The sequence below is a fragment of the Tenebrio molitor genome, chromosome 5 (genome assembly GCF_963966145.1).
Source record: "Tenebrio molitor chromosome 5, icTenMoli1.1, whole genome shotgun sequence".
NCBI classification, from domain to species: domain Eukaryota; kingdom Metazoa; phylum Arthropoda; class Insecta; order Coleoptera; family Tenebrionidae; genus Tenebrio; species Tenebrio molitor.
This window is the reverse complement of record NC_091050.1, coordinates 24,394,867-24,419,145: the sequence shown is the minus strand read 5'-3', so window position 1 is coordinate 24,419,145 and position 24,279 is coordinate 24,394,867. Positions and strand designations below refer to the sequence as shown.

At 37.1% G+C, this 24,279-nt stretch overlaps 1 protein-coding gene across 2 annotated transcripts in view; it reads right to left on the bottom strand.

Annotated features, from left to right (window-relative positions):
• The window catches only part of LOC138131967 (pseudouridylate synthase RPUSD2-like), a 449,464-nt gene that overhangs the window by 415,234 nt on the left and 9,951 nt on the right, over window positions 1-24,279 (bottom strand). The window lies entirely within an intron of this gene.

Here is a 24,279-nt window from a genome sequence, read left to right as displayed (position 1 = left end):
GGATCACGGACTTCACTACGGAAGGTTCCAGACCGAACGCTTTTGCGGATCAGGATCTCGTCGGGTCCTGTCAGTCCAGGTCGTCCCCGGACTCACCGGAAGGTGCCGGATCTACCCTCCAGCAAGTCAGGAGCAGTGGTGACACCCCAATTTTTACAGGCCGTAGCTTCTCAAAGTTTTCGGTTGTATTTTGTCACTCCGTCGAACTAATTGAGCGTTTGTATTTAACTATAGTCAAATTTCCATTGTCACTCATTATTTCGACGGATGAAAAGTTCTATCAAATTCCTTTAATTTGTATATCGCGTTTAGGATTTATAATTTGTTCCACTGTTAAAGTTGCAGTTTTGTCATAAGGCGCGACATTTCATTAATCTTACTAACTTAAGAAAAAATTTCCTTATCAAGTCCGTCGGGTTTTTATATTCACGAACGATTATCAATCCGTGAGTGACCTCGCCAGGAATTGTGTATCGCGCTCACCGAACATTTTTTTGCGCGTGGTTCTTCACCGGTCCGTACCGGAGAAAAACCTCTTAACTTCAATTTTTTTTTTGGAGCGAAGGAAGACTTGGAGGACCTCCCCGCTTATGCGGGCGGCGTAGCCGAATAGCGACGTTACGTAGGACCAGTCGGCCTTCCTCCTTCGCTTAAGAAGGGATTTTTTTTTACTGTTTCGCCGGTACTCGTTCGTTGAATATCTGGGACCCGGAGGACCCTCCGAGGAGTTAGGGTTATTCAATTTTGTACACGCCATAAGGCTAGTCAGGCTTCGTTGTTTTCTTTTTCATTTATATCATTATTTTCATTGTTTGACATCTGAATAAACGATTAGTTGGAAGATTGTGTATCATTTCCCGTACTCCGGGCTGTTCTCACCAATTTTTCAGCTTCAGTCGGCGTTTCTCGTGGTTCGCATTGTAAACCGAGTCGAAGCCACGACTTGTTCGTTATACCCCTGAACATTCCGGATTTGTAACCGGTAACAGGGTGCCCAGTTTCGGGAGCGTAATTTATAACGTAACAGTAAGTAGGATCATATCGGTTCTGTCATTGTTCGAAAACCTTTTCAAATACTAAATATGAACGAAAAATGCAATGACAGATATACCGTATGTTTCAAAAAATTTCTGGTCAAGTAGGTTCTGAAAAACAAAAGCATTAAAAACGTATGGCGTAACTTGAATATTCAGGTGGAAATGTGTTTATCACAACAATTGTTTTGAATGAACTGTCATAAAATGGCAATTTCAAAAAAAGCTTGAGAACGGTTTTTTTCCTCTACGATTCTACGAGAATTGGGGTTGGCCGTTGGCGTTGGCGCCAAGATTTCATATTGCAGTACCGCGGAGGCGCAGACGATCGCTTATTTGCTTCGGATTAAAGTTAGGTTATGTACCCGGCACGGCCGCGCAACAACAATATCAACAAAAGCCAATAAACCCGGGCAATGTGTGTAAACAAGTAATGTAACAACAATAAATAAATAAATAAATAAATAAATAAATAAACAACAATTAACAATAATGTGTTTTAAATTACTCTAGAGCAAGTGTTAAAAATGATAGCCTTGAGCTTCGATGCACATTGGAAGACACTTCTTTATCAAGCAGCATAGGTGCAAAAAATTGCCACAAAGAACGAAGAGTCTCGCGTGCTGTGCCCCGTCTTATTGAAAATACCCTTGAGATAGTTGGAGTTGATTGTGAAAACATCAAGAATGTTGTTCCGGTATCTTTCAGCTGTTACTAAATCTTCAAGATCCTTTCGAACAATCCTTTGACAAATTGACACTGATAACTCAGTCTGCTGCGACAGTTGCCTGAGAGATAATTGGGGTTCGTCTGCCACATTTGACAGTCTCAATATTTTCCTCAGTACGAACTTTGGGTCGAGCACTTCTGCTGAACACTGTCACTTTCTCGAAATGTGTGAAGTGTGTGACCATTGGAAAAATAAGGTTCAATCATGAATATCTGTTGTTCAGGAGTGAAAATCATTCTCATAGATAACATTTTGCGAACAAAATTATTAGGGCAATTAATGACGTTTTTGTCAGTTCAGTTATTATTTGACAAGCTGCGCCATAGGTTTTTAATGCTTTTGTTTTGCAGGACCTACTTAACCAGAAATTTTTTGAAACATACGGTACCTTTCAAATTAATAGAATACCTACTTGGATTCCTGATTTAATTTTTAAATACCAAAACACAGTGAATACTTTGTAAAGTGTATTTTGGGTTGTATTTTTACCTGGTCAGGCTCGGCATCTTACGTGAATAACCCTGTATATATTTATACTTCTACTTGCAGTAAGTAATTCGACCGAGTGGCTTACTTCGACTTTGTATTCCACGCGATATTATGTAGTTTTGTCCACGACTGTACATTTAGATCCATAAATAGAACACCGGCAAATTTTATGAAAATCAAATAAGAGAAATGCACATCTCACTTTTAATTAAAAGATGCTAGATATAAATCATTTCATTAAAAGAAAAAAAATGACAGAAAGATAGATGTCGACTAAAGAAAAACGCTGTCTGTCTTTAATGGTAAATAACATTTTTTTTTCCATTTCAACGATATTTCACAACCGATGCAAAATTAAATTAGCTTGAATATAAAGGAAAAATTGAATAGAGAAGTTGAACAGGTAATGTAGTATAGGTAGTTAATTTATCGTTGCCCGTGAGAGTCATCTTCAGTTCTTTTCTTTCCCTTCTAAGTATATACAATCAATCGAGAAGTTACGATACAATAGAAACACAAAACGATATATTTTTAACTCAATTTTGTTGTTTCCTGCAAAACAGAAGACAATTACATTCAGAGCGACGATGTAATTTCATTCGAGTACAGTTTTTAAGAACAGTAATATATCGAAACCGGTTTTCACAGTCTTAGGACTAAATAGTACCCGACAAGTCGACCAGCACAACTTTGCGTAATCCCTCGCTCACACATAAACACGATTCAGCTGGTTCGCCTGTTATTCAAAGCGAACCAGCTGAATCGTGTTTATACGTGAGCGGGGTATTACGCAAAGTTGTACTGGTCGACTGTCGGGGACTATTTTGTCCGAAGACTGCACGTAAGTGTTTGATTTGCGCTCGTCTTTGACATATTTTTAGCAGTTTTCTCTATTTTTCTCTTGACGCACCACTCGTCACTCACGTAAAAAGTGACGTTAGATTTAAACAGCTGATCCGTGATCTGTAATCCGTGGCGCGTTCACGTTCAACGCCAACTTTGACCGGAAATTGAAATGAACATCAGATATTTTACGGTGTTTCATATTTCTCTTTTTGTTACCTACATAAAGGGTGTTTTTTTTTTAATTTGGCGTCGAAGTAGGCGTTGGAGAGTCGACTGAGAGCGCACCACTCGTGTAAAAGCGTAAGATTTAAACAGCTGATCCGTGATCCGTAACCTGTATAGTGCGTTCACAATCGACAGTTCAACGCCTACTTCGACGCCAAATTTAAAAAAACACCGTTATATGTATATTAACTGTGAACGTTTTTGCTTGTTGGTGGAATTCTACGAAAAGTTTTGCACTGATGGATGGCTAAGTTAATAATCATTTTGGAATTTGATAGGAAGTAATTTAGACTTACGTAATTTAACTCAAAACAGTCGGTAGCTTTTTAGAAACAGTGTCATTTTGGCAAATAAATAGTTATTTATTATATAAGACGATAAAATTGTATTTTATCTTCGAGAGCTCGAGAAAATCATTAAATTTTATCGTCGACGCTTTGATTGGTCGAATTAAATGTTCTTTTCTTGAATATTGTTCAAGATAGAAAATTATTTGTTTGGGATTATTTCTTTGCGCTTTTATGAAGATTTTTCCTTTTTTCTCTGGGGAGCGAGTTCTGGGACAGCTGTATAAATTTGATGATGAAATAGAATAAAACACGTATAATAGAAACAGAAAAAGAAAGACTGATACGTGAAAAATCAAAAACACGACACTGTTTAAAAGACAAATGGATTATGATTAGGTGTATAAATTTTAGAAAAAGAGTAAAACAAAATCAAAAAATACATAATAGTAATAAATTAAATTGGGAATACAGTTGTTGTCCGGTACAAACCGAACACTTCTCGGGCGTCTCGCCAGAATTAGTGCCGTTTCGTGCGTTCCCATTTCGTGCGTTACTGAAAATATTCCCGATTCGGGCGTCGTCCCAAGTCTTTACCTGCGGCTAGTGCCGTTTCGTGCGTTGGTCCGCTGACAATGCGGGATACGGTCATGTACGGAATACCCACCCAATATTTTTAATCAAAAACATTATATAGGGTGTTTTTTAAAATTTCAACTTGTAGTAGGCCTTGAACAGTCGATTGTGAACGCACCATTATATATGGCACCACTCGTGTCAAACGTAAAATTCAAACAGCTGATCCGTGATTCGTAACCAGTAGGTACAGTGCGTTCACAATTGGCACTTCAACGCCTACTATGGGGTGAAAAAAATACCTACCCACATACTCGTATTTACTATGTTTCGCTGTCAAATAATGTTATCAAAAATTCTTCAAGTTGGGATTGATTTCGTTCACTTGACTATAGATTTAGCATAGAATAAGTTACACATAGGGCCAGTTTATAGAAAGAGAATTAAATATTTAATTCGAATTAAATTTTAATGTGCGATTAACCCATGAATCTGAAACTTCGATTGGTTCAATCTGATCACGTGTTCAGTTAATCCCGCATTTGATTACGATTAAGTTAATTTCGCTTCTGTAAACTGACCCTTAGCCTTGTAAAGGCTTTATGACAAACTTCTACTTATTTTATACCTACCTATCTGAGTGCATTTAAGTCCAAAATAAATGTGTTTTTCACTTTACACATTAGACGTGAAGAGATTTTATAATAACTTTTCCCTTAGCCAGTAGCTGTTCAGGTACAGATATAAATTGGACCCCTTTAGTATAATTGTCCGTTTACTCTAAGGTTATATTGGGGCCGTAAAAGTAGTTACCTCCTAATAAGCTGCCCCTTTGTGTGGGTTTCAGAAGCCACGCGCCCCTGCAATAAATCAAATTTTAAAAGCTGTTGGGTGGATGTACAAGGTCCGGTTTAAGGGAGAATGTTTAGTTTTATTATTTTCTGAACCGAAGTATATGGTACCCTGGTTAATTGACTGGTCTCCTTAATAAGATTAGAACACCCCCTTGTGACTAGACCTTCATAGTTTATTTTTCAACATAATCTCTAAAAACGAAAATTTATAAATTGGAATTCATATTTCGACAAACTTGCCTCAGTCCCACTCTGAACGAAACAACCAGCCGGGTTTACCTGCGGTTTACAATCACAAAATGTTTTCTATTGTAGACAAATCAACTTTTACACAATGGGATAATTTGGCGGCCCCAATATAACCTTAGAGTAAACGGACAATTATACATTGTACCATTGCGGAGAAAGCCCTATAAAGGACGACGCACGAACTGGCACTACCCAATTTCTTGGCGCCCGAAACGGCACTAAAACAGGTAGGAACCCAAAAACACACGAAACGGGAACGCACGAAATGGGAAAAGACGTCTCGCCACCCGTCCGAAGGCAGGTACTAAGGGTAGCTATATAAGTGAAAATGTAGATTATGTAAGAGATTTCTTGTAGAGTTATTGTTGCAAGTGAGATCTAAGGCAGATCAGAGGCAGTCGCGTCAGCTACCTGACCACCCTCAACTCCGTGCAACAATACAGTTCACAAATAAATTAAAATTGTTAAAATCAATCAGTCTATTAATAAAACAAAAAAGGTCCTTCGAGCAAAAAAGATAGTCGGTCTAAAGCCGATTAAACATTGGTCCCTTCGAACCGGATCAAATTAGAATCAGTGCACAGTGCAATCAGCTGAATCACGGAGAAGTCCTGCAAGACGACCACATCGTGGATGAGCAGCCAACTCACGGAGAATCAGCACAAACAGCCGACCCACGAAGAAGCTTCTGCAAGACGACCACATCGTGGATGAGCAGCCGATTCAACGGGAAGCAGCGTACGTGTACATCACATCAGGTTGGTGAATCCAATTCCTTTATGATCCAATCCTTTACACACACTTACGTCAATTCAGTGGACATCTCCATTAAGACCACAAGACATTGGTAAAATTTTGGTCAATATCAGTGTACTTACGCAATAAGCCTTGAATTCAAGCCAACCATGGCAGAATTAAAAGAATTAATCGCAAAAAGGGGTGTTGTAAAGCGAAAGGTCACGTCAGCCGAACAATATTGTGCCGGGTTTCAACCGGGGAACGATATTAAGGAAATCGCTAGCCGCATTGAAAAATTGTCTCAAATTTATGATGAATTTTATACATTGCAATGTAGAATCGAGTTTCTAGAATCTGAAGATCCAAGGATTAGTTCTAGCCATGATAGAAAGAAGACTGGTATACCCACTCACCGCCATTTTGAGAGCCAAATTTGGGACCAGCTGGAGCCCGCAAAATAGTTCATAAAAATTCGCTAGATGGCAGTGTCTGTTTCGGGGACTGTCACTGTTGAACTTTGTACGTTAAATTTTAAAGTTTCAAATATTAGACAATTTTGATTTTTGCTAAAAATGAAAAAGTGTGTGCTTTGTGGCAATACAAAATCTATAAATATGGATATATCCTTATTCAAAACTCATAAATGACAGTCCCTCCATAGATATATAAGGGGAAGATACAGCCATTCCATATAAACGTATTTCGTTGCTTGGGAAAACATATCAACGATTCCGGTACTATCCTCCATTTTTTTCTAGCACACAATTAATGTATTCTTGTCTTGTTTCCATACATCTGCACTTGAATAGAGAAGTACCTCGTATTCATCTAGTTGACGATAATTGAGAAACGTCATCGTGACAAATTATTTGTGAATTATTTTTTGCTTTAAAGATGAAGACCTGTATTGTATGTTCCACTCCTTACAATTCTTCAAATAAAGAAATATCCTTTCATGGATATACAATATACCCAACTCATGGAAAACGCTAGGAATTATATATTTGTTAATTACATGCGTGCGACTGAAATAGAAACAAAAGGTACGTCTTGTCCCCAGTACTTCACCTATTGCTGTATCTTCTCCTTATATATCTATGAGTCCCTCGTACATACAGCGCCATCTAGTAGTAACTTTTGAAGCTCACACCTGGGGTGCTTTTTTGACACGCTTATTTATTAGAGAAGTATAGGGAAGTGGGCGTACCAGTTCTTATGTATATCGTGGTTCTAGCGCAGATCAGGCCGCGGAATTCGAAAAGAATTACTACAGAGTTTTAGCGCAATTACAAGATCTATCAGAAAAGTTCGGGAAAAATAAACCTCAGAACAATACATCGGGTTCAAATTCAGTAGAGACAAAATCCGCGCAGATTAATGTCAAATTGCCAACATTAGAATTACCGTCATTTAGCGGACAATATACTGAATGGACCGCTTTGCATGACACTTTCTCTTCCTTAATAGAAAATAATGACCAATTAAATGGGGTTCAAAAATTTCATTACTTAAAGTCATGTCTAAAAGGAGAAGCGGGAAAAGTCATTGAATCGTTAACCATTTCAAACGAAAATTATAAGCTCGCATGGCATGTGTTGATTAAACGTTATGACAACAAAAGATTGATCATACAAGATCACGTATTCGCGATAGTCAATGCACCACCAATTCAGAAAAGTTCTCACGACAATCTGAGACAACTATTTGACAACTTTAACATACACATGGAAGCGTTAAAAGTTCAAAATATTGATACCAGCACATGGAACGCAATCGTAATACCAATTGTAGCCGAAAAATTAGATTTTACTTCGAAACGGGAATGGCAAGCGGGATTAACGTCAGAAGTACCGACAATCGATCAATTCAAAACGTTTTTAGAGAATCGGTGTAAGATTTTAGAATCGTTATTTGCAGCGTCAAAAACCCCAGTTTTTGTAGAGTCTAATCAACAACAAAAATCAAAAGGTAAATCGCGATCCGTAGTGGGTGTCACAACGAACAAACCGGTCAACAAACAAAACAATCAAAAACCAAATTGCCATAAGTGCAACGAGCCTCACTTGATGTTTTATTGTCCGGAGTTTATAAATACAAGCGTCAGAGACCGTATCAATTTCGTAAAAAACAAAAATTTATGCGCAAATTGTTTCAAATCAGATCATCAAACCAAAGATTGCAGATCAAATTACACTTGCAAAATGTGTAATCTTAAACACAACAGCATGTTGCATATCGCAAGAAATTCAGAAAATCAAGCGGTAAATCAACCGACGGAATCAACCCTTTCAGTAAACGCGTGTCAGGTTTATTTCACAAATGTGTTATTACCAACGGCTGTAGTAAAGGTTTTTGACAATACCGGAAGGCCCCAAAAATTGCGTGCGTTATTAGATTCAGCGTCACAAATCAATTTTCTAACTGAAGAAGCTTCCAAACGATTGAAATTAAGCTGCGGAACTACTCAGTTATCAATTTCGGGCATCAATCAAACGGTGACCAGTACAAACAAAACGACTCAAGTCGAAATTCATTCGAACAAGGAATCTTTCAAAACGACGATATCCTGTGTAATAAAATCGCAAATTACGGAAAACTTGCCGACCATTTCATTTCCCACGACTAAGGTAGAAATTCCTAACGACAAAGAGCTTTCGGACCCGACGTTCAATATTTCCGGTCCCATCGATATGCTAATTGGGGCACAAAATTATTGGGAACTCGTTAAGGGAGAACCTCAGTCGCTGGGTCGCAATAAACCGTGGGTAGTGCCAACTTTTTTAGGATGGGTGGTAAGTGGACCATTGGCAAGATCCCACAGTTCAGAACTTGCAAAATCTTCGTTTTGTCACGTATCGACTGTTTTATTGGACCAACAAATTCAAAGGTTCTGGGAAATGGAACAGTACGGTGATAGCACATGTTTGTCACAAAACGAGGAACTATGCAAACACATTTTTAGAAATACTCATCGCCGGAAACCAGATGGGCGGTACTCGGTGCAATTACCTTTCAAGGATCATAAAACACCAGACATCGGACTGTCCAGAGACACGGCTGTAAAACGGTTTCATGCGTTAGAGGCGAAATTTAGACAAAATCCGCAATTCAAACGGGAATACAAGGAAGTCATTAACGATTATTTAATTCTCAATCACGCCGAAAAGGAGGAACAACAGCAGCGCAGTTATTAATTTGGATAAAGAAGGGATATCGAAAACTTTAGGTATGAATTGGGATTGCAACCGCGATCTGCTCAGCTACAAAATCAAATTAAAACAAGGAACTGCGCGTCTATCTAAACGCACAGTGCTGTCAGTCATCGCACAGTTATTCGACCCCTTGGGGTTAGTTTCGCCGATCATTGTAAAGGCAAAAATCATTCTGCAAAAAATCTGGTCACAGAAGTTAGATTGGGACCAAGAAATTCCGGAAGAATTGTCAATTTTGTGGTACGACTTCATTAATACTTTAACCGAACTCAACAACGTAGCAATTTCGCGATGTGTAATCAGCGTTAAGAACCCAATCAGCGTTCAACTTGTAGGCTTCGCCGATGCCTCGACGGCAGCGTATGGTGCTTGTCTTTTCATAAGGGCTATTAATCACAACGCGGAAATTTCGGTTCATCTTTTATGCGCCAAATCGCGAATTGCACCGTTGAAGACTGTTTCGATACCACGACTGGAGTTGTGTGCGGCGGTCTTGCTGGCTCAGTTAGCTAACAAAATTACAAAAACAATCAAGATTGAATTCAGTGCCAAATATTATTTCACTGCTTCTACCGTGGTATTAGGATGGTTAAACGCTACCCCAAACACGTGGAACACATTCGTGGCGAATCGCGTTGCGGAAATCCAACGTTCAACCGATATAAAAAATTGGCGGCATGTACCTATGAAGGAGAACCCAGCAGACATACTCTCCCGCGGATGTGCTCCAAACCAATTAAAGGGAAATTCGTTGTGGTTAAATGGACCCAAGTTTTTATTAAGGGAACCGAACCATCGGCCAGCTCAAGTAAATTCACGTCGCGAGGAAAACAAGGTAGAAACCGAAAGGCGTAAATCCGTCGCAATCACCGTCGTTACGACCACTTCAGGTACCTGGGATGTACTGAGGCGATACTCGTCTTTTGTGAAATTAGCATTAGTATTCGCGTACGTACTAAGATTCATTGATAACACAAAAGCAAAACGAAGCGAAACCAAACGTCAAGGAATTTTAACGGCCCAAGAAATTCAGAACGCGAAAATTCAAATTTTCAAATTGACTCAACAAGAGGCGTTCCCGGTAGAGATTAAATGTCTGCAGGCGAAGAAACCGATACCTAAACCCAGCAAATTGCTCTCACTTAATCCCTTCATGGGATCATGGGGATCATGGCGTAGTCAGAGTGGGAGGCAGGTTAAGTAACGCACCCATATTATAGGCGCAAAAATTTCCGGTGGTACTGCCTAAAGATCATCATATCACTGCAGTGTTGCCACATTAGCTACATTGTAGCTAAATCTGGCGATTTTGATGAGAAAATGGCTATAATTTTACTTAAAATACGACAACCCGAATTCCTAGCTATTTGGAGTCGTTTTCAGCTACATTTATAGCAACTTTACAAATCCAACTTATGTGTCCCATCGTCGTGTCTTGAAAGTTGTAAAAAATATATTTCACGTTTCTGAAATTCCCAGGGTTACTACGTCTTTTGTTACGGCGGGCGGTGGGCGAGCGGGCGACACTTTATTTAGGTCTAATGGGTCTAACGAAATATTCCCACATCTGGTATAAAGATGTTACATTCAAGGACCAGCGAAAACCCCCGCGGCCGACCATCCCCCAACCTAATGGCAATAAAATAAAATAAAGATCTTTGGCATGGCCATCTCAAAAAAATAAAATCATTCATTGTATAAACACGCACCAGAATTGATGCGTTTCGGTGTTTCTTGGTTTTAAAAAAGTTTAAATTTTTGCGTTTGTGTTTGTATATGGTAGTAGGTACCAGTACTACTAGTACATTTGTGCTCATTTTTTGCTGGTTGATTTTGTGATTGTAAGTATTCACGAGACAAACAAAATTAGCAATTTAATAATGAAGTGTGGTATTTTAGATAAACTGATTAGTGATTACGTATACCTATTAAGGATGCCTAAGCCTCAATACGTGCAATGTTATCGAACAGAATGGGAGAAGTGTGATTTATTTAAAGACTGGATAGAACGTGTACCCAATGATAAAACGAAAGCAAAATGTAAATTTTGTAAATCAATCCTTCTGGCCAAGAATTTTGACTTGAAGAAACATGCGGAAACGCTGAAGCACAAGCGAGCTGAGGAACCATTTTCATCAAGCAGACAACAAAAAATTCCATTTCCTACCCAAAAAGTTGATTTGGAATCCAAACGGGCGCAAGCAGGTTTAGTTTTATTTATTGCCGCACATTGTTCAATTTTATCAATAGATCATCTAACTCCACTTTGCAAACATATTTTTAACACTAGTAACGCTGCGAAAGAATTAAATTTAAGTCGCACCAAATGTACCGCCTTGATAAAAAATGTAATAGGCCCACATTTTCTTTCGACGCTTATCGCAGATATCAATGAGAGTTACTATAGTTTAATAATAGACGAATCAACGGATATAACCGTTTTAAAAAAGCTTGGAGTAGTTGTCAGGTATTTTAGTGTAACAAAAAAACAAGTAATTTCAACATTTCTTGGGCTTGTTACGATTTCCGATGGGACTGCCAATTCTATAGTTGATAGTTTGGAAAAGTTACTTGTAGAAGTTAAGTTAAAAAAAAATAAATTATTATCCCTAGGAACTGATAATGCTAGCGTAATGACCGGGGTAAACAACGGTGTATATACAAAAATAAAAAATGAATGGAGTTTACCTCATTTAATTTTAATTAAATGTACGTGTCATTCCTTGCAACTTGCACTGTCAGCTGCGTATGAAGGAACTCTGCCTCGGAATTTAGATTTTTTGTTGAAAGAAATATATTCATGGTTTAGTTGTTCAACCAAACGCCAATTGGAATATTCACAAATATATCAATTATTAAATGATGGTGAAAAGCCATTAAAATTTCCTAAAAATGCGGAAACAAGGTGGATATCCATTGAACCGGCTATTTCCAAATTATTGCAACAATGGGATGAATTAAAATTACATTTTGAATTGGCAAGAAAAAACTGGTATTCTGCTGAAATGATTTACAATATGTTAAATGATCACACTAATTACTGCTATTTTATTTATTTAAAAAGTGTACTTCATGACGTTCAAAAAGTCATGAAGAGTTTTGAAGGCGAGAATGTGGATCCAACTAAACTAATAGACGATTTGGTTCATTTAATTCGGTCTTTGTCGAGCCGGATAGTAAATCCCACTGCTCGAGTTGACATATTTGTTGATAACATCGATAGTTACTTGGATCCACAACCATTTCTCAGCTACGAGTTAAATAAAAAATTGCAAGATTTTAAATTAAATGACGCTGAAAAGCAAAATATACGCAGCAGATGTATCAATTTCACAGTCAAACTGTTTAAAGAAATTAGAAACAGATTACCAGATAATTTCTCCATACTGCAAAAAATGAGCATGTTTTCAGTTGAAAAATGTTTAAATCCCATGAAGGCATCGATTGTGGAATTAGCCGAATTGATGGGATGTTCTCCAAGTGAGATTGACAAAATTGTTAACCAATGGAATAACATTCACATAGTAAATTGGAGCTCCAAAGCTAACACGTACGATTTTTGGACAGAAGTTTTGTCATATCGCGATGCAAGTGGGATGAATCCATATAGAGAAGTTGCCGATTTAGCAACAAAATTATTTGTGCTTCCCCATTCAAATGCCGAGGTAGAGCGCCTTTTTAGCCAGATGGCATTAGTTAAAAACAAGATAAGAAATCGAATGCTAAATCCTACCTTAAGTGCAATTTTGCACATAAAATCGGGTTTACGTAGGACAAATCAAACGTGCAGCACCTATGAATTTCCGACAGAAATGTTAAAAATCATTGGTACGAATCAATCATACCAATCGGCAACACCTAATGAAGAGGATAACACAGATGATGATATCCTACTTCATGAATTTCTCGAATAGTTTTTTTTAGGTATATAAATTAAAATAAATATTAGGAGTGTTAATTATAAAAAAAAATTTTTACATAATATGTATATGTATATTAATTATTATTATTAATATGATATATATTAATTGAACTGATATATCTAAGTATGTACCTACTTATAATATTTTATTAATTATGTTATCTCTGTTTTTTGTCTACCTATGTATAGATACATCATTTTTGTATTTTTTTTGCAAAATATATGCAAGTGTATACAATTAAAACTGTTGTTATTATTACAATGATCAAATGATGTCTTACAATTAATGGTAGAGATACTCAGGATTATGTAAGTATAAATGTTATAAATTTGATTTTAATGAAAAATACATTGAAAATTTTTCAAGTGCGTAAATTAAGGCAGGTACGTGGTACGCAGTGTAAGAAATACCTACTTCGTTTTGAAACTAAAAAAATCTTAAAAGTTGCTAGAAAGTAGCTAGATTTCAAAAAAATTTCGCCTGCGGCGGGCTTTTTTCTACTTAGCAATTTTCCCGCTACTTTTAGAGGGCGCGTCGACTACTTTTAAACGAATAGCGCTGGCAACACTGTATCACTGAGCTGACCAAGTTCACGAACAACAGTTACACGCCGGCCCACAGGCTACCCTTGCGGCTATTAGACAGCATTATTGGCCACTGCAGGGGGTGTGCACTCTCACTATTTCAAGTAAAGTTGAGATTAGTTTAGCCTCGCGTCGTAAAGGTTGCCAGTGGCGCTAGTGTCGGAAAAAATTACAGTTACCTTTACCATATTTGGACTTGAGATGTGGAGAGAGGTGTGAGATGTTAGAACACATTTGGTAAATTGTGAGGTTAAAATCATTGTTGTGATATAAAACAACTAAATAATATGTGTAATAAGAGCTGCAAATTTTCTTTGTTATAAATGTATAGAAAATGGTGCGTTGCTATTGCCAGAGAAGAGCTGATGGTTAAAATTCTGACAGTGCAAAAATATTGTTGGGTTTGTGATATACACTTCGATGAACAATCCAAATCTCCAGATAGTCCAAACTGACCATATGCGAGTCCCGACCTGTCCATTGCCGTTTAACTGACGGAATGAAGTAGAGGTGAATCCGATTTAAAATGTGTACCGACGAGACCGATAATGTTATATTAATTGTATATGTATCTTCTATTTGTAATACGTTTTTATAACAATACTAATTATTGTCTACATTTCTTTGTTTTCTTTATTTTATTTTGAGTAATTTTCCCCTTGTTTTGAAGGTCAAGTGTGCAAAATTTCATCAAAATCGGAGTAAAACTGTAGATTTGCATACAAAACAAACATTCAAACAAAGATCAAATTTGGCGGGGTTTTACGGAATCGTGGCGACGCTAGCGACCACGCGAAAAGCGATGGAAGGTAGAACTAAACCCACTTATGTTGTTATTGGCAGGAGTGGGCTGTCTATATACCCAATATATATCTTTAGTCTGTGGGCCACTGTCTGGACGCGGTACAGTTCGCAAGAGGCTCAACCGATGCAATCGTTGCTTCCGAGTCAAACCGGTGCGGTATGAAGAATTAATGGGTAATTTACCTGAAAATAGAGTCACCATGTCGCGGGTTTTTCTGAATTGTGGCATTGATTACGCAGGTCCTATTCTCATTAAGGAAGGGCGAGGTCGTGGAAAACGGTCAGTAAAGGCTTACATTGCGATTTTTGTGTGTTTCGTCACAAGGGCGACTCATTTAGAATTAGTAAGTGACTGCACCGCGGAGGCATTTGTCAATGCGTGTAAGCGATTTATGTCTCGTCGCGGCAAACCAAAAAATATTTATTCCGACAATGCCGGTAATTTTAAGAAAGGGGAAAAGGAGTTAAATTTTTTAATCGGGATTCTCAAGTCGGATAAATACAAATCATATGTGAAAGAAATGTCAGTTAACGATGGAATTACGTGGCACAACATTCCCCCGCGAAGTCCTCATTTTGGTGGCATCTGGGAGGCTGGGGTCAAGGCAATGAAATATCACCTTAAACGCACCATTGGCGATTCAGTCTTGACTTTTGAGGAGATATACACGGTGTTGACGTCCGTCGAAGCTTGTCTAAACTCCCGCTCATTGACTCCGTTATCCAGTTCCCCCCAAGACTTATCCGCATTAACCCCAGGTCATTTCCTTATTGGGGGATTCACTAACGGCTCCAGTGGAGGCCGATTTAAGCCAAATTCCGATCAATCGGTTATCACGCTGGCAACACGTCCAACTTGTGATTTTGGCGACGCTGGTCAAAAGAATACCTGGCCCAGTTACAAGAAAGGTCAAAATGGCGAACCAAGAGCGGTCAGCAGTTGCAGGTCGGCACGCTGGTGATGATCCACGACGACAACGCTCCACCACTTCGATGGACTCTAGGTAGGGTCGTCCAGGTACACCCAGGCAAGGATGACATCGTGCGAGTGGCGTCCGTAAAGACAAAAACTGGAGTGATAAAACGTGCAGTGCAACGGCTATGTGTGCTCCCATCACAATAAACGTAACAGTGCTACGGCGAGTGTAGTGATTGGGCAACACTAATGAACAGTGAAAGTGATTAGCGCGCATGATAGTTTAAGGATTAGGATAGAATGTTTCCCCTGTAGGAATATTTTTGGCCATGTTGGGCACCATTAGCATAAGTTAGTTTAAAGATTTAATTTTTGTCAATTATTAGTTAATCTTTGGCAATTGGTTAATTTTTGTGTCTATTGATCAAATTTTTGTCAATTAGTTACATTTTTTGAAGCCAGTCCTTCAAAGGGGGGAGTTATGTCCGGTACAAACCGAACACTTCTCGGGCGTCTCGCCACCCGTCCGAAGGCAGGTACTAAGTGAAAGTGTAGATTATGTAAGAGAGTTCTTGTAGAGTTCTTGTTGCAAGTGAGATCTAACAGACATCTCAGAGGCAGTCGCGTCAGCTACCTGACCACCCTCAACTCCGTGTAACAATACAGTTCACAAATAAATTAAAATTGTTAAAATCAATCAGTCTATTAATAAAACAAAAAAGGTCCTTCGAGCAAAAAAGATAGTCGGTCTAAAACCGATTAAACAGTTGTTGCAATTAAAAAAAGGAAAGGGAAAATAAATTAGCTAAATTTAAGGGAAAGGTAATTATAATAATAATAACGCTAATATTCTCAAGAGTTAAAGGCAATAACAATAAATACATACTCGTATTTCGATGGGTGACCGCTGGCGCCGGGGGAAACCACCTTCCCTTGTAAATTCAGTACTCCATTGTTTCATTACTTGATTTCAGTAATTCTTTAGCAATTGTAAACTCCGTACGGTGATACATTGTACGTTTTTAAATTCTAGTTCCAAAACATAAAGCAGTGAAAAATACTAAACTCTCTATCTATCATCTATCTATCAGAGTACGGAGTATACCTGCTGCAAGGATGCGTTTATGATATGTCTTTTAATAAAAACTAAGCTACTTCATTAGTTCTCCAAGTGAGTTTAAGTAATATACAATGCCACATTGAGGCAAGAGTAAAAAACAAGAATTCGCAAGTATTGACAGCATTAAAAATTAAGTATCACTTTAAACTCCAACATTATATGACTCATGAATAACTTATTGTTTTGGAAAATACCTATAATCAGATTAGTGTGGTAACAATAAAATTGATATTCGTTTACCTTTTTATATTCGTCTTTGGTAGGAAGCTTCATTACTTTAACAGTTTTAATTGAAAATTATTCAAAACTCCAGAATCTTTTATCAACAACGATTAAATTTAAAAATTTAAAGATAAGCGTCCTTATCACTTATCAGATCACAGCTTGAAAATGTTGGTCATCTTTCCGTAAGTATATTCGCATTACTGTATGCAAATGAGATGTTGATACCAAACTAAGTTTTTGCAAGTCTAGCCAGAGGCAATATTTCATGAGAAGAGCGTTTGTGCTCGCTTAGATAACATGAATACACCAAACTAAACTATATGTATAAGAACGGTACACTTCAACTTCAACAGAAATAGAAAGTTTTATAAGAATTAAGAATTATATTCAAGAATTGTTTCAAACTTTAAGAAAAAACCAATACTTTCTTAAATTTAATGCATCGTTGCTGAATTCATTTTTTGTCTACCCGTATGCATGTTATAACACACCCGATCCGATAAAATAACAATAATTATTAAAAACAAATTAGGTAAGTTTGTCACACTAAGTTATCTAATAGAAACATTTAACGAAAGAATGTAACTGTCGATCAACAAAAATGTTGAATTGTTGACAGTTACTTGAGAAGATGTTGACATTAGGTAACACTGCCAACAAATAAAAAACAATACACCAACAAAAATTATTACGTAGATAACAATATATGTGGCAGTTAAAATAGAACTATACAGGATGGTTTATAATAGATGTAAAAAACTTTGACATGTTGAAATGTTATATAAATATAAACTCGGTACAGGTTGCAAAGACACACTTGTCATTTGCAACAGCATTTTTTTCATATTGCTGAACCAAATAAAGGCACAAAGGGACCAGAAAATCATAGTTTGGGTTGAATATTTTCCATATAAGTACAGTTTTAAAGTAATTTCAAATGACTAATGCCATAAAAGCGCTGTTGCAAATGACAAGTATGTCTTTGCAACCTGTACCGAGTTTAGGTCCTATTTTGTTATTTATAGAACTACATCAGATTTAAATTTTATAGAAATAATTAATAAATTGTAACTTTAAAAAATAGATAACTAGAAGAAAAATAAATTACTATGAAAGAAAAATATTGCCTATAACAATTGTTCAAAATACCCTCCTTGAGCTCGAATGCAAGCATGACACCTGCAAAGCATTGAGTCGTAAACACGCGCTATTGTTGCATCATCTTAACGAATGTCATTAAATCTATTTGTTATTTGGTCAAGTAATTGTTCACGTGTGTTTACTTCGACACTGTAAACCAGTTGCTTCCGGCAACGGTAAATTGGGCACAGCGGTCAAAAATCGAGAAAAGTATACCAGGTACTTGGGGCGGAGGGATTATCGACCCCCTCCAGAGTACAAGTACAGGTAGCACCCCTCGAATCCACTAATTACCTTAAATTTGAGAAATAACCAGTTAATAGATTCTAGTGCAAGTGAGAATTGGCTGTTTCAATTTATAACATGGAAACAATGTTGAGTGAACGGGGTAAAACCCTAATGGTTATAGACGGTGCAAAGTTTAGAAAAGGTAGAACACTCTCGTCGGGAAAAACGTATTGGCGTTGTAGTAACAAAAATTGCAAAGCAAACTTCTATATAACGAGCCGGAATGACATCATTGAGAGCAATCTCAATCATAATCATGATCCATCTGATATATATCGGCAAAAGATAAGCAACAGTGTTAAAAGGAAGGCTGAAGAGGATATATCTGTTAGACCAACCAAACTCATTCATAGGGAAATAAAAGGTAAAAAGTTTGTTTAATAAAAAGTGATTAAATGTGATGACAGGTCTAAATATTTCTTTATATACATATACCTACCTGAATTTAAATCGTCAACCCTGTCGAACCAACCCAAGAGGATTTGTGCGCAATTTATCGGCGTAAAAGGTCACTTTGGAATATACCTGCTTAATCCCTGACCGATGTGCGCAATTTACCTGTGGCCGTTGCTTCAACTAGCTCAAAAAAAATCCAAGAGGTTTAAGTCGGGAGATCTTGGGGGCCAAGTAATATAACGTCTATCAGGAAATCTTCGGCGGTACTCTCTAGACGCCTGAAGACCGTTACCATCACAATACCCACACAGATCAACAAGATCTACATGTTCGGCTACACTAAACTCATTCATTTTGACAACTATGTATGTATTAACTAGTTACAATTGTTTCACAAATTATGTTGTTTGGCTACTAAATTTTAAAGTCCAAGTTTAATAATTATTTAAAAAAAAAATAAATCTCATGTAGCTCTGTAAATAAACAAAATAGGACCTATACTCATATAACATTTTTTTTCTTAAAATGACTTCCCGAACACGATGTCAAAGTTTTTTACACCTATTATAAATCACCCTGTATAGTTGCTATCTGAAGCCAAAAACATATTGATACAAACTGGAGTACGAGTATATCTTACTGTACCAGGAACATTAAGTTTTCCTTGCATTATAATGAGTCACAATAAAATTTCACTCTTTACTAGAAATCAGTAAAACGTAAAAGTAGCTTTCATTTAATAAATTATTTGTTAAAAATAACTACTGAATTCAATATTTTTTCATCAAAGGGAAAATTCATCATAAATTGATAATTTCATTTTAAAACAATACGATATTTAAAATGACCACGTTAACTTCGGAAATGTATTGCCGGACTCATTGGGTAGTATGCATAAGGATAAGCATTTGCTTATACTATATGTTTGTCTTTTTCTATCTAATAGAGTCCATGTATTTCTATCTCTCACTAATACAAGTAAAAGCATTTGCTAATGGTTTATGCATATGACCCATTGTCACTCGTGAAATACCCTGTGTAAAGATAATAAAGATACATAAACATATATAGTCGTTTTCAATGACATCCGTGCTGTCAATATGGCAGTATGTTGGTATCACTTGCTGTTTCAGTTTAGTAATTTTGAGTTTTCTAATTTGGCGATTTACCTTGACGCGGCAAGTTGACAAATTCAAATTATTGTCTATCATTTTCGACAAAACAAAGAAAATATGTAATGTGATTCGAATTCCAAGGATGACTTACCTAGTGTAACCATGTTTTATACCATGTTGAAGATTGATTTCTTGTTTGTTGTTGATGTTTCACGAAATATAAATTTTCTTTTACAATAACCTAAAATTCTTGTTTGACATTTTTTTAACTAGAATTTGCTTATACTCTGAATACTACTTATGAATTTGTGTGTACAATCTGCACCAACATATAAAAAATGACAGTGACACCACGGATGTCGTTGAAAACGACTATACATTACTTGATCGTTTTCATTTTATTGCACGACTCGAATAAAGTTATCGTATTTGTTGTCATCATGTGAAAAAATTTTAGAAACAATCACAAAGCAACTGTTAAGCATAAGAAAAATCTAAAGGAGTGGTAAAAAATTGGAGTATTAAACATTATACAGGATCATTATAAATGATTGTACCATCGTAGTTGGCGTTGGTGGCTTCGTGAATTTGCCGCAAGCTTCATAACATGAGTGAGACTAGTATCGCCGATAGGTAGCGCTGCTGGCGGTAGTGGAAATCTGTTTACTAGTTTGTCTAAAGCCTAAAGCTCAGAGGAAAAACTGCGCAGTCCAGGCCTTCCGTATTTCCGGAGCGTATGTGATAGAAAACTGCGCGGACTTGGCGGACTGTTCAGGCGGCCGGATAAGAATGAAAAAACGATTCTAAATAACTGTGCAGTCGCAAAGGTCAGGCCGACCGGAGTGTATGTGGCGTTGTCAGTTCAGTTCAGTTGAGGCCGCCTTTCAGACAACGTGAGTCGAGTATTTCTTCAAGCGTTTATCAAGGTTTACGAGTCGGAACCATACCTTTGGCAGGTTAAAAAAGTATCATGCTAGAGGAAAAAAGGAACATATCTTTTGTGGTAAAGGCGATAAAACTATATTGAGTGTTTCTCGGTTGACATAGGTATTCATTATTTCTTGGTCCTGTAATGGTCCGAATAGGTTTGCTAAATTAAGAATTAGGAGTATAATTTTAAATAATTGCAACAAAACGTTCAACAACCATTCATTGGGTCCGAAATTTTTGTTCGTTGTAAATTTTATGGTTCTCAATGCGTTTGTCGGCATAATCCCTAAATATGGTAAATAATGTAATAGGTACCCAAATGAAATTTGCCGACCTCGGAAATTGTACGAGTCCAAGGGATAAACACAGGCATACAAGGGCAACAAATGGTCATGGAGAAAAACGTTGCAGTAAAACACTCGTTGGACATTTTTGGTAATTCCAGTTAGAATCAGGGAATAATTGAATTAATAAATTTGATGTTACCAAATTTGAAATTGAAAGAGACACCAAATTAATGTTCACTAGGATAATGGACTTTTTTTAGCATTCTCAAATTTATGTCAAATGTGTAATCAAAGGGGGAAAATTGCAAATTAGAAACTAAACGCTTTATCGTAGAAAATAAATAAAGTCGATTGCACTATTGATAGAAAAGTCTGTGGCGGAGAGTTTATTTAAGCATCCCCGAAGTCCAGACTGCACAGTTTTTCCGCAGCGAATATCCAGATTGCGTATGGCCGAATCCTGAAATAGGGAAAGCCGGGCTTGCACAGTTCTTCCTCTGAGGATTAACGGAGCGTATCTGGGGAGATTAACGTTGCGAGGCTGGCAGCACATCCAAAATTTCTGTGAGTTTTCAACGCCAACTACGATGGTACAATCATTTATAATGTCCCTGTAGTAGTGGTACCTACATTGTACCTACAAGGTATCTATAATAATGATTGTCTGGTCAAGCCAGCTTTGAAAAAAATATCATTATTCATTATGCCGCTTTTTTGAAACCGATGTCTAATTTTTAATTTTACGGTATACTAGGTCGTAAACATCTGATTATTATTTATCTCTGTCTCTAGGTGTAAAGAGTCTCTTTACGGGCTAACTAGGTAAAATGTTTACCGGGCGTTGCCATGCTAACATACTAACGTTGCCATACTAACATTACATTTCTCAGATGTTTCAACAGCTGCATTAGCCTACAGAATACAAGAAATTTTATAAAAGATTTACGACCCAATATACCGTAAAACGTTGTAGGTACAATGCTCGACCGTTACCGAACTTTACATGTTCGCACAGATAGATTGGGTACTGTGCTCACATGTGAAGTTCTATGCATCGTAAAGAACAATTAATTCGTTATTAAACAGTCACTTCTGACATTGACGTTTTGTCGAGCTTTTCAGTCGAGTTTTCGTTCTTTATATTTGTTATATCGGAGCTAATCAGTACCTGATCAGTTCATAAACACCAAAAATCTGTATTTTACAATACAAACTGTAAATACGTCCGCTTTTAGGGAACAGATTGACAGAATTTATGAGGTTAGGTTTTGATGCTAAAGTTTTAGTTTAGCTTTATTTTCTTGACGATGGTTTATTCTATTGAACACGTTCATTGTTATTTCTTTACTTTCCAAATGAAAGATAAATGGTCAATGGACATATTCATTATCTGATTGTAGGTCGTATTTTCATAGCAAGCTGGAGCAGACGATCATTTATAGAGACCCTGTATATGTACTATTCCGGCCAGAAAATTTCGTCCAACCTTTTCCTGTCATTTCACAAAAAATGGGCGTAGTTTAACCTTTATTGTCATTATGACTGACGTTTGCAAATTAAAATTTGAAATTTATTACTGTCACCCATAAGAACATAGACACAATTTGATTGAGACATGTCAACATGTCAAGTGAGGTTATTCGTTCCTAAAGGCTGCTTTACAGCATACGTGAGTGGAATGACAATTGTGGACGAAAGTTTTTGTCCAAAAAATTATTATACTAAATGATATGAACATATTTTCCTTGCATTATACCATAGAAAGAAGACTGGTATACCCACTCACCACCATTTTGAGAGCCAAATTTAGGGCTCGCTGGAGCCCGCTGAATAGTTTATAAAAATTCGCTAGATGACAGTGTCTGTTTCGGGGACTGTCACTGTTGAACTTTGTGGAGGTTGTGTTTGTAAGAAGTACACACCATATAGTTGCGCAGTAAACCAACCTTGGTTCACTCGTGCCCCACCTGCTAAATCAGCTTTTCGTACATTCAGTGGCGTCCTGTTTCTCAGTTGTAATAGCCAAGTTTAATTTGTGTGGTGTTGAAGATTGTTTTGTAATAAACGATTGAAACTGTATTTCTTAATAGAAACCTGCAGTCTAGAACATTGTTCTCTGTAAGACAAATGGAATAGAACGAGGTTTTAATTAATAAAAAATATAAAATAAATTGAAATAATTGGGTTACGCCACTGCTCATAACTATGACGTCAGCTTTGCGCTTATTTTTTCTATGAGTCCCTCTATAGCCCCTACACAAATTTGGATAACATGTTTATTGTGTTTTTTTTTTGGAAAGTGTACAATCGCCACTGTTCTTTTTATTTCTTTTTTTAAGTTAATTAAAGGTTAAATTTATTCTCTTTTGAATTATTTTGTAGATCTATAGTAATATTAAACTCGATAAAATGTATTTTTTTGGTTCAGTTAAATTAAAGAAAAATCTGAAATATTTGATATTTTAAATGAAATTTGTGGATAAACTATTTATTTTAGATGCCAAATACCTGATATGTTTTGAACGCTCATTGAAAGAGCTATCCAACGGTATATCGAAATACAGGGTGTTCCATTTAAAAAAATTGACTAAATAAAGAGTTTGCGTTGAAGCGCCCTCTACGTAATCAAGTAAAAATCTTAATGTTTTTCAACAAGGCAATAAAATTGACGATATTTACAATGTTCTAAAAAAACCGAATCTAAATAATTATCATCTGTTATATTTTTTACAAATTTTCAAAGTTTGGTTTGTCCGGACAATTTTTTTTTTTTTTTTTAATTGCCATTCCCGTTTTTAGCCATACGGCTTTTTACGGTACCTTTGGGTCGGCCGTTTTTTCCATTCCAATTTCCTTTGCCTTCTCAGGTGATGCGACGGGGCTCCGGGGCACTTTCCCCGGCCACCCACGCCCATTCCACCTCACATTCACAGACATACACAACAACATTTATACACCCATGGGCGCCTTTTCCCGACGGGACTCGAACCCGTGCTGACCTCGCGGTGGTGGCCGAAAGAGTGTTGATTCTTCCTTCCACCACCCTACCGTCAGCCCCGAGGAGACATACACACACATCCATGGCCCGGCGGAGGTTCCTTCCTTTGAAAAAATCCTCCCCCTTCGGTGGGATTCGAACCCACTAGCATCGGGACCGCGACCTCGGAGTACTTTCTCCGACAGCCATGCGGCCACCGAGCCACCTCAGTGTCATTTTAAATATGTTGGTGCAGATTGTACACACAAATTTATAACCAGTATTCAGAGTATAAGAAAATCCTAGTTATAAAAATGTCAAACAAGAATGGTAA